Genomic DNA, 12,066 nt, shown 5'->3' with positions numbered 1-12,066 from the left:
TTTTCTTAATTTATCACTTTCTTTTCAGTTGCTGTGTCTGTACAGGGCACGTGTGAGTAGCGGTGAGTAGTATTTAGATTTGACCTGCTTGTTTCCCCCTCTCAACTGTCTGCGCTCATTTAGTCGTTTTTTTTATACGCTGGATACCATTTTAAATAGCATAGTAGATGAATTCCTAATAAATTGTTGTTTTTTACTGGTTAAAATATTGTTTGTAAATCTGTCCATTTGATAATAAATGTCATACTCTTGGGAGAAAATCCTTGTCTTAAGCCTTTTTGTTGACTGCCAACTGTATCGTGTTTTCTTTAAATTGAATCTGTGGAGTTTTTGCTGTTTGATCAAGTTGAGTTAGAGGGCAACTTTGAACAGCTAAACTTTAGGCCGTGTGCGCGGCCGCGGTTACATTCGCTTTTATTTTGAAGGCATGTTTGGGCACTGGGTGATTAGAGCACCTGGTGTAATTGTATATATTGGAGACAGGTGGGCGGTGGGAGCCAGAGCACTAGTAGGTAAACGTTTTTTTTTTTCAGGGTGTTTCAAGCCACACAAAGGAAAGCCATAGGAACGACTTAAGGCCCTGACACACCAAGCAGTCACCAGAGGACTCGCCAACGCCGGCTGTTGCGTCGCCGTGTTCTCCTGCATCTTGGCCATGTGTCGCACGGGAACACACCGCAAAGACTTCAGTGCGTGAGTGGTAATAACTCTCCTTACCAGCAGGCGGCGGTAGTGTGTATTCGTCATTCAAAAGAGGCAACAATCGGAAGACAGAGAAGAAGAACAGACTGCATGATATAAACAAACAACAAATAGCGTGTGCCAGCGCCATATAGTTTATATACATATATACATAGTCTATATGGCGCTGGCGTGTGCGTTCCATTTCCCTCTCGTCCATCGAAAACATGTTTCGTGCGGCACTGGAGCTAGATTTGGGTTCTGCCCGCTCTGTATTAATGTCATGTGGATTTTCCTGTCATGTTGACAGGTTATCATCATGTAGGCGTTGATAAAAGCTCATTCTAATGTTGTGTTATGTGTGCATGAAGGTATGAAATAAAGTTTTGCATTGCCTATCCTGCTATTTGTGTAATATTCTTTTAATCACACAGCGATAAGAAACAATAACAATGTGCCTACATAACTGTCAGTTGCAGCCCTAGCATTAGTATTGGTTATAGTAACAGCTACAACATTAAAATACTTCTAGGCAGATTGAGGATAATGGGAGAATGAACAGAGGGGCAGAAACATCCATCTGAATAATAATAACTTTATTTGTATAGCACCTTTCATACAGGGGATTGCAGTTCAAAGTGCTTTACATCAGTAAGAAATAAGATATAAAATCAGTGTAAAACAAGCAGCAAGAGCAAAGCATAAAGTGGGATAAAATAATGCAGATATATTATATATATATATATATATATATATATATATATATATAGTAATCCCAACAGGCCACCTTGTTTATGGTTTGATTCAGTTTTAGTAGAATATAAAATACATGAATGATGAAATGAGCACATAAAGTGCAGACATACTATAATTATATTGAGGTACTTGAGACTAATCCTGCAACTGTATAGTTCTGCTCCACAACAGTTCAAGAATGAAGAAACCATCACGTATGGAAGGCTACATGTGAAGAGAGGGGCAGAAAAACGGCTTGCACATTTACATTTCAATCTTGAACAATGAACAGCGGTAGACAGTATCTCATTTAGTATCATCATCCTGCGCTTCGCCGGAGGCCTTCGAGTGCTGAGTGTGCTTGGCCTCTCTCCGAGCCGTGCCGGTGTGGTGCAGATGGTGGATTCTGCCAGGGGAGTGCAGGGCTCAGCACCAAAGTGGAAGGACTCCTCAGTGGTGCTGGTCCAGGTCTGCTGGTGCCACCGGGGGTTGATTCTGCAGCCACCGGACGTTCCTTAATTTTTTTTAAATAAATTCACAGTTAGTTGGATTTAATACCATGGCTTCTTAAAACTGTTTACAAAGCATTCATAACAAAACAATACCCTGAAATGTGTGTGCCATTAGTTTGGGGTGTGGTCAAGTGTGAGAGGCACATTGTAGACACATTGTGATGCTCTATTCAGATGCTAAAGACATACTTCTAGAAGATTCAGAACACTACAAAATATAATCAAGACATATTTGATCATGTATTATTATAGGTTAAGATAAAAGCGTTATTGATCCCATGGTGAATTTCATAAGCTACCCAGCAGTATATCATGTAATTTCAATTAGCTCCTCCTTTACCAGCTGCAACATTAAGGTGATGAGCACATCAATAATTATAATACAATAATATATATTATTCTGTTATTATATATATAATTTTTTATCTATTCGTGTAATATTATATTTTATTATAATGTTATGTTCATTGGGAAGCACCCTCTGTTTTTAAACTGTGCTATATAAATAAAGTGGATTGGATTGTTATTGTTATATTTAACACTGTAACCACCAAATGAATGAAAATAATGTTTTTGTAAATGAAAGAAGCAAGAAACACTTATTTGTACTCAACAAATAAAATAGTTACCGTGACAGTGAGGTTTGAAGTACTCTCCTTCCTTCTTGTGTAGGGCTCTAAAAACTGCAGCCTGGTTATGATCCACTGCTGTCTGCCCGTCTTTGGTGCTCCACAACTACCCGAAGGGGCAAGTCTCCTGTTCCTGGTGTACTGGGTTCGCAGAGAATCCCAATTCTTCCTCAGCTCTTTCTCTGAAGCACACAAATAAACGATGTAAGCATTGTGGCTAGTTAGCATGTCCAATTAATATCTATATGCAGTGCCAAACTGCACAGCTAGCAACAGCTAGCAACAAGATAACAACAAAACACAAGGTTGAAATAACAAGTTACATTTCACGTTAACGTCACTGTACGCTGGCAAACAATAAAAAGCCAACAATATCAGCTAAAGAGCTCAATTGATGAAAAAGATAATCTTACCCGAGAAACCAAGTTGCGTTTCAATCTCTCGCCAGAGTCCGGTTTTCACTACTCGGTTCGAGTACATTTTCTCTGTGATGTCGTACAGAGCTGGCCTCTCCTGGATCAAGGTGATGAGCAGGTCTTCGTTTGCGTCACTCCAGATCGCCATGATGAGATGAAAATGAATATCAGTCTGTGTGTGCCTTCTTAAATCGTTTGTTTACGTCCCTCACTTCCGTTTCGCTTCTCATGCACTGATTCGCTAGCTGAACAGCCAATCAGAGTGATTGCTTGGTCCGACTGCCTGACCAGATGCATGGCCGATTCAACATGTTGAATCGGCCATGCATCGGGTCAGGCAGTCCAAATAAGGCGTGTCACGGCCGACGGTGCGGGACACACCAAATTGAGTTTGGGCGACAAGACACGCTTCATCTTCCGACTAACGAAATCGGCCTGGTGTGTCAGGGCCTTTAAGGAAAAGAGATATAGGAAACCTGTTCATTGTACTTTATTATTGGAATAAAATGCACAAATGGAGGTTCTTGTCTGGACTTGGATGATCATTGCCCTGCGTAAGATCCGCTAACTAGTGCCTCAGCGGCTGTTTTAGTTCTATATGATTTTGGCCGCTACACATATACATACTCACACACATGGGCGTCGCCTGGGGTAGGCATCCGGGGCTTAAGCCCCGGATGTTTTTTCTTTAGCCCCGGACAAATTCTCCCTCAATAATATAATACATTAACCGTACTTCACCTAGAGCAGTGTTTCCCAACCGGGGGTACGCGTACCCCTAGTGGTACGTGGGTGGTCCCCAGGGGGTACGTGAAAAGATTTTGAAAAGTGTAAAAAAAAAAAAAAAAAATGTGATTTTAGATTTTTTTGTATTAAACATTTTACAGGAAAACTGTACACAAATAATGAATAATGCATAATCTGTAATAATGTAACCAAAATTGGGAGCATTCAAATTAAGTAATAATTTGCTGGCTATATATTATTATTGGCGCGGCGTTCGGCTTCCCGCCGGACTGTCAGGTGTTACATCATCATCATCATTGTAGTGGCGCGCTGGTTTTCTTGCTAGCTAGCAAAATATCAACATCCTATCAAGTGAATGCGCTGGTGTTTATTGAGATCAAAATTTCTGTTAACATAATCATTATGGATCAATGGCTGAGTCGAGCTGGTTCATCCAGAAACAACAGCACAGGTGATACTGCTGAATCAGGAGAACCCGTTCTCAAGAAAATGAAAACAGAGAAGGTGAAGAATCGTCAGTTTGGTGAACATTATGTGCTCTCCGGGTTTACGGTCACAACTACAGAGCCACTGCAGCCAATGTGTTTCATCTGTGGCGACGTGCTTTCTAATAATAGCATGAAACCATTCCATTTACATCGGCACCTTAGTACTAGACATCCCGCCTGTGTGGGTAAGCCTGCAGAGTTTTTCCACCAAAAGCTGGCTGAATTTAAGGGAAGCCAAGAAAAACTAAAGAAAGCGACATCGGTCTCAACCAAGGCCTTGGAGGCATCTTATGCCGTGTCGCTACTCGTTGCTAAATCGAAAAAGCCATTTACCATAGCCGAAGAGCTAATCTTGCCTGCTGCTATATTTCTCGCAGAAACTATGCTCGATAAGAAAGCAGCTGATGTCCTGAAGAAAGTGTCGTTGTCAAATAATACTGTGTGCCATCGGATCGACGACATGGGAATTGACATCATTGACCAAGTGGTGGAAAAATGTAAAGCGTCTGGTACGTTCGCTTTGCAGTTGGACGAATCAACGGATGTCAGTGGGGAAGCACAACTGATTGCGTTTGTGCGTTACAAAGACACTTTGGAGATAAACGAGCACATTCTGTTTTGCAAGAAACTCACGGGGAGAACTACCGGACAGGACGTTTTTAACGTTATTGACAATTTTTTCTCTCAACACAAGCTGGATTGGAAATCCTGCTCTCATGTGTGCACAGCCGGCGCTGCGGCGATGACCGGCAGAGTAAATGGATTAATGGCCCACATAAAAAAGGTAAATCCTGACGTTACATGGACGCACTGCATGGTTCACCGAGAAGCATTAGCTAGCAAGAGAATGAGTCCAGAGTTAAACGATGTTTTGAATGATGCCGTAAAAGTGATCAACTTCATACAGTCCAGGCCTTTGAATCATAGACTGTTTCAGTCACCTTGTGAAGACGGTGGGTCAGAACATAAACAGCTCCTGCTTCACACTGACGTCCCCATGGTTATCCCGAGGGAAGACGTTACAGCGGCTGTTCGAGCTACGCAATGAAGTGAGGGCATTTCTGTCGGAGCACACACACCCACGTGGCTATGTTCGACGACGCTGACTGGGTAGCTCGGCTGGGATACCTCTCTGATATTTTCAGCAAACTCAACCAGCTGAATCTCTCTCTTCAAGGTAAAGACACACATGTTCTTAGCTTGTATGACAAAGTGTGTGGATTCATGGAGAAGATCAAGCTCTGGCAGAGCAAATGTGAAAAAAGGGATACAAGTTGTTTCCTGCAGCTGAACGCATACATTGCTACTGGTGAATGTGACAGAGCTCCAATTGTGAAAATAGTACACACACATTTGTCCAAGCTCAAGAATGAGTTCAACTCCTACTTCCCTGATATTGACAACAAGTCATCCACACTGGACTGGGTGCGTAATCCATTTGTGACGTGCATCAAAGCAGCATTCCCGCCAGACTGCAAGAAGACCTCATAGATGTGTCCTCAGATAGGAGCCTGAAGATGAGGTACTCAAGCACACCACTGACACAGTTCTGGTGTGGTGTGGAGAAGGAGTATCCTGAATTGGGGAAACATGCCCTGAATGAACTGTTGCCTTTTGGGTCCACATACCTGTGTGAGGTGACATTCTCCGCCATGATCCACATCAAGACTAAACACAGGAACAGACTCAACTTGGAGAATAACCTGGTCACAGCTGTTGCAACAATCTCCCCCAGACTCACAAAACTGATGAGGGAGAAACAGGCTCAAGTGTCACATTAATTGGTGAGTTACCTTACTTTTTGTTTTAAGTCTTTAAACAATGGCTATTATAATGTATATGATTAGTTATGATTGAATATGATTTAAGTGTCACATTAATTGTCGCATTGGGTCACACAGACAAAAATATCCTCCTCTTCTCTATCTCTCCTCGTCACTTCTCTCCTTCTTCCACTCCCAGGTTTCACCTTAGCTACACACAGGGCCGTATCCAGGCCCCGCCCCCCGGCCCGGGTCTGATATGTGCTGCCACTGCACACACACACAAACACACACACACACACACACACACACACACACACACACACACACACACACACACACACACACACAGCCGGTCTGCCACAATATATAGACTATTAATATATCCTGGGGATCACCACGATTGATTGCGTAGTAGGGGGTACTTTAGGTTGGCTTGAAATGCTTTGGGGGTACAGTACTCAAAAAAGGTTGGAAACCACTGACCTAGAGGATGGCAGAGTTGTAATTTCCCGTGTTCAGTGAATGCAACAGAGGCAACCACCAGACCAATCCGAGAGTTGCATGGAAATAAACGTGTGTTATTGGCTGACCTCTCCTCTGTGACAGTGTTTAAACTTTAAACTTTCAGCCGCGGACGCGGAGTTTCTGAAGATGGACATTAGACATTTTTTAAATAAAAAATACGGCAATTCTCAAGTGGTGGCTCACACAACAACCCCAGAGCCACCACCTGAGCCAGGTGAACAAGGTATGTAAATGTCAGTAAACTTACAAGTTATGTCAACATGTAAGCAAAGCATAAATTATAGCTACGTTGACGTTACTTTGAATCGCGGGGGTAAGCTAAACCGTTAGCAAGTAGCTATAGCTAGCCAGATATATTAAATAAACACTTTGTCATAAAATCTAAATGTTGTGTTTTTTAGCGTTACCTGGTGATTTCAAAGAAAGCTCTCTGGGAAATGTTGACTTACTGTCAGTGTTCGACATGAAGCTAGAAGCTACCTTACATTACACAGTTGATCCGGAGTCCTGTCAGTTAAAGTGTTTCATAGTTAGCTTAGCTAAGCATCAACCTAGCACTGAAATATATGGATGTTATGTGACAGTATTTCTGAGGAAAAGTCAGCTGAAATGGTGGCATAGTTGCCACTGCTTTACGTGTCAACAGCATGTTTGAACGTATTTGCAGCAGTACATGTGGCTGTTTGGCCACTGACGTTGCCATAACAACACCTGAATTTAAATGTGCAACCTCTTTTTGTGACAGATTTTTGCATGAAATTATAATTCTTCTGATTGATATTCCTATTGACAGCTAGTTTCTATGTGTACATTATGAGATGGACAGCCAGCTAACAAGCTTTCAGATCAAAGCTAATCCAGTGGGGCTCCTGAAAGGGGGCAAGGGACACTATGCTCTAGAGATGGGCGAGTCATGATTCATCCGGATCATTAACCCGGATCCTAGTAATGAGCCGGTCGTGACGAGTCTCCCTCTCGATTAACCCGAGTCCTTTGAGTCCTACACCTGATGTGACGTAACAATTAAAACTATAAATTGCGTCACTCTTTACTCTCTTTATAACGTGTACAATCACATTACAACGTTGTTGTATCCAGAGATCCAGCAGACTCGTCGCCATGCACGAATCAACAGCAAATGCAGCCCCTCCTCCGGCTCCCGCGAGAGTCCCGTGAGTCGTGAGTGAGCCGTGAGTCGTTGGACTCGCGGGAGCCGTGAGTGAGCCGTGAGCCGTGAGTCCGCAAATCTCTGAGTCTGCTGCGACTCGTCGAGGGAGCCGTGGGACTCGCGGGAGCCGTGCGAGCCGGAGGAGGGGCTGAGTCTGCTGTAGATTTGTGCATGGGGACGAGTCTGCTGGATCTCTGGATCTGCTGCCTGCTATAAGTTACGGCTCTGAGTCCTCGTAGGCTACTGGTCTCTCTCGATCATTGACCTGGATTCACGGATCCCGCGATTTTTCCGGCTCTAAATTAAGTTTCAGTGTAGACTTCTAACAAAATGGTCATGTTGTGCAACAGTCTCCTGTAATAATATCTGCATTTCCAATAAGGATCTTACTTGGAAACTCGTTTATTTTGAACATGGCACACAAAAAGAAACAAATGATAGAAAATTGCAAAACAGTTAGAATATATAAAATGTAATTATACAATTATTATTATTATTATTATTATTATTATTATTAAATGAAAACAAAATTGTGCAAAATTAGCTTAAGTACAGGAACATATTAAAATAACTATATACATATAATGCAAAACACTTATTTTTTAAAATGCACACACACACACATGTTTTATTAAAGCAAAAGACACTGTGTAGCGGAGGTTAATATAACGTTAGTTTAATATGCTGGTTAAATGCAACAACTTTTCGGTTTCACCGGTAGGATTTCTACGGTCTTGGTCATGCTGACTCATATGACTCAAATGACTCAAATGACTCGTATGATCCGGATCTCTTCAATGATTGACTCAGAAGACTCCGAGTCCATAAAATGATCCGGATTTGCCATCTCTACTATGCTCCCAAATATTAAGCCTTGACCCCCATCTTAAAATTGATATGATCACAAAATGATCTGCATTGTCGGAGGCCTTTTTTCCTCATTATCATGTCAAATTGTACAGCTTTCCTTAGTGTTGAATGCAGAAAGATGACTATATTAGAGTATCAAGTGAAAATGACTATATTAAAGTATGAAGTGAATATATTAAGTGAATTACTCAAACTGCATTTGTATAGGAATGATTATGTCCTATTGGCAGATAACTACTCTAACAGTGATATCTACAAGAGATGTACATTTAACTATTTTCAATTGGTTAGTATTACATTTTGTGAGAGTGTGGTGACACTCATTTTAATGAAGACAAATGTGTGTATCTTGAAATTCATTTATTTGACAGAGCTGGAAACTGATTGACTTACATACTTGTTTGTGTTACCTACACAGTCATCACAGATGAGCCAAACAGAGTAGAGGATGAAGAAAAGGAGAACAGGAGAAAGGGACACACAAGAAGGAGATACAACAGACAAGAACGACAATGGAGACAACAATGAACAGGAACACCAGAACAGACAAGTCAATGAGTAACATGACTGATTTAAGGACTGCAGATACAGGGCCAAGGCAAGGGAGACACCACTGCTTTCCATCCAGCATGTTTGGCCAGCAAAAGAGATCATTTCAACCGCAAACAGCAAGTGATGAGGGATTATTATTTCCTCCTTCCATCCCTTTTTTCTGTTTAATCTGATTACTAACAACTTCTAATAATTTGACATAGTTTATGATTTAATTGGAAAATAAAGTGTTTTTAAATAATAAACCCGTTTCTGATTCTGATTCTTTGATTTTTGTTGACATATGGGTGTTGAGAGATGTATCCATATCTCTTAATGTTGCTCTCAAAGTGCACAAGATTGATGCTTTTAACTTCAACATTTAAAAAAAGTCTTCCTGGGGACCCCAGAGGTGAGTTCCCTCAAAATAGCACTTTATCTCTGCTTATGTAACTCCGGTGTAGTGTCCCCTCGGCAACAGATCACTCAGCTGGTGATTACTTTCCTGCATTTCAATGGACAGCATAAAACGACACGTGAGCTGGGGTCTGGTGCTCAGATTAGTTATTGATGATCACGTTGATAAATCATATAAAACTAATCACACAAAAACATGTTGCTGTGACTGTGAGCATTAAACAATTAACATTAAACTAAACAAACACAACAGTACGTTATTGTCCTTATAAAATAAAAACATACATTTTGTCCACCGAGATAATACAGGCACCTTACCCTCAAGAAATCCTCACGTGCTATGAGAATCTCCCACAATCCATTGCCGTAACAAAGCTAATGCAGACACACGTTTGTGACACCAGATGGCGCAATTGTGTATGTGCGTGTGGGGAGTCTTGCAGTAGAAAATTCGACTGTAGAGCCGCCACTGTGGGCTAAGCCCCAAATGTTTCCAGGTCCAGGCAACGCCCCTGCTCACACATATACACATAAACATAGTCAAACACCTTCCCCATCCCTGTACCTCGAGAAAATAATGTCTCTGTATTTCCTCTTGAACTAGTTAATGTCTGGACATCGCTTTAGCTCCACATTCACACTGTTCCATCGTCTCAGTCCACAGGCTGAGATATAAATGGCGCATTTCCACTACAGTGCGGTTTAAGCGTGCCGTGCCGTTTTTCTCGCCCCATAAAATCGAGGTTCTTATCGGGCCAACAACCGGGCTGAGTCAGGCTGAGTATGCTAAACTAGAGAGAGAATCGCTGGCAAGGGGGCTACAACTACAACAAGATGAACATATTTGACCGTGATTTAATTGTAATACACGTTTCAAAATGATGCCGAAGTAACAACATACTGATACCGGTTAGTAAAAACCATGAATTAATGCTTTGACAAGTCTGCAGACAGACGGCAGGCGAAAAACCCTTTTAAAATGCGCGTTTTCTAAATGGTTAAAAAGCTTTAGCATTTTTAATCTCTATAAAAATCCCGACTGCATATTTGTTGTGTTCAAGGGCATCTGTGATATCCTCAATTGATTCCATAATTGCCACTGATGTTGATCTGTTTGATCTGAATCCGTATTGACTGTCCGTGATTAATTTGTGCTTTTCTGCGTCCAGTCTGTTGTTAAATACTTTTTCTAGTATTTTTGAAAATTGGGGAAGTAAAGAGATAGGTCTGTAGTTCGTGAAGTGGTGCTTGTTCCCAGTTGTGTATACAGGTATGACTTTAGCTATTTTCATTTTGTTTGGACAAGTACCGGTTTGGAATGATAGGTTACAGATGTACGTTAATGGTTTAGAAATCCCCCAATGACCATTTTTACTAATGTCATTATAATCAGTAGACTTTTTATTTTTACATTTTTGAATAATATCTAATATCTCTTTCAGAACTGGTTTAATGAACATTGAGCAGGGATTTATCTCTAAAACAACATCTTGATGTTCCCCAGTTGTCCCTGGATCAGGGATTTTTCCAAAGAATTGATTGAAGTTCTTAGCTACATTATTTATATTATACTTTTCATTATAGTTATCAATAAAATACTCAGGATATCCTTTTTGTTTAGAGTTATTTCTTACAATACTGTTAAGTATATCCCATATTCCTTTAATATTGCTTTTGTTTTTATCTAATAATTCCTTATAATAGTCTTTCTTGCTTGTACTTATAATATTAGTCAACTTATTTTTATATTGATCCTCTGCACCTTGAGTTCTTTGTTTAATGAAGTCCCTATATAGTGTATTTTTCTTTTTGCAGGCATTTTGTAATCCCTTTGATCCATGGACAATGAATATATGTTTGTTTTCTGCTGTATTCTTTAATTGGGCAGTTTGTCATATAATGACCTAAATATCCTTAGAAAGGTTTCATAAACAGTATCGATGTCTCTTTCTTGGTAAAGTTTGTCCCAATTCTGTTCCAGCAATCCATTTGTCAGTGCATTGATGGATTCCTCTGATCGCATCCGTCTGTATCCTTTTTCTTTATCTGACGTATTTTCCCTAGTTACTATCATAGACTGTGAACACTGGCAAGTGATCACTGATATAATAATAATAATAGATTTATTTTGTTAGCGCTTTTACAGGTGCTCAAAGACGCTTTACAGATATAGTGAAAAGAAAAGAACAACAAATAAATATAGTTAAAGTTAAAGTCACACATTAAAAGCCAGATTGAAGAGATTAGTTTTTGTGAGTGTTTTGAAGGTGGTGAGGTCAGTGCATTCTCTGATGGGTTGTGGGAGTGAGTTCCAGAGGGAGGGGGCAGCGACGGAGAAGGCTCTGTCCCCTCAGGTCTGGTGATTGGTGCGGGTGGGGATGGATAGGAGGTTGGCTTCTGATGAGCGGAGGCAGCGGGAAGGGGTGTGGTGGTGCAGCAGGTCTGTGAGGTAGGGGGGGGCCTGGTTGTTGAGGGCTTTGTGAGTAATCAGGAGGACTTTGAAGTTGATTATTTGACGGACGGGAAGCCAGTGGAGGTTCTGGAGGACCGGAGTGATGTGGTCTCGGGAGCGGGTGAGGAG

Source organism: Gymnodraco acuticeps, unplaced genomic scaffold (assembly GCF_902827175.1).
Source record: "Gymnodraco acuticeps unplaced genomic scaffold, fGymAcu1.1, whole genome shotgun sequence".
In the NCBI taxonomy this organism is placed as follows: Eukaryota; Metazoa; Chordata; class Actinopteri; order Perciformes; family Bathydraconidae; genus Gymnodraco; species Gymnodraco acuticeps.
This window is presented reverse-complemented; position numbering follows the sequence as displayed.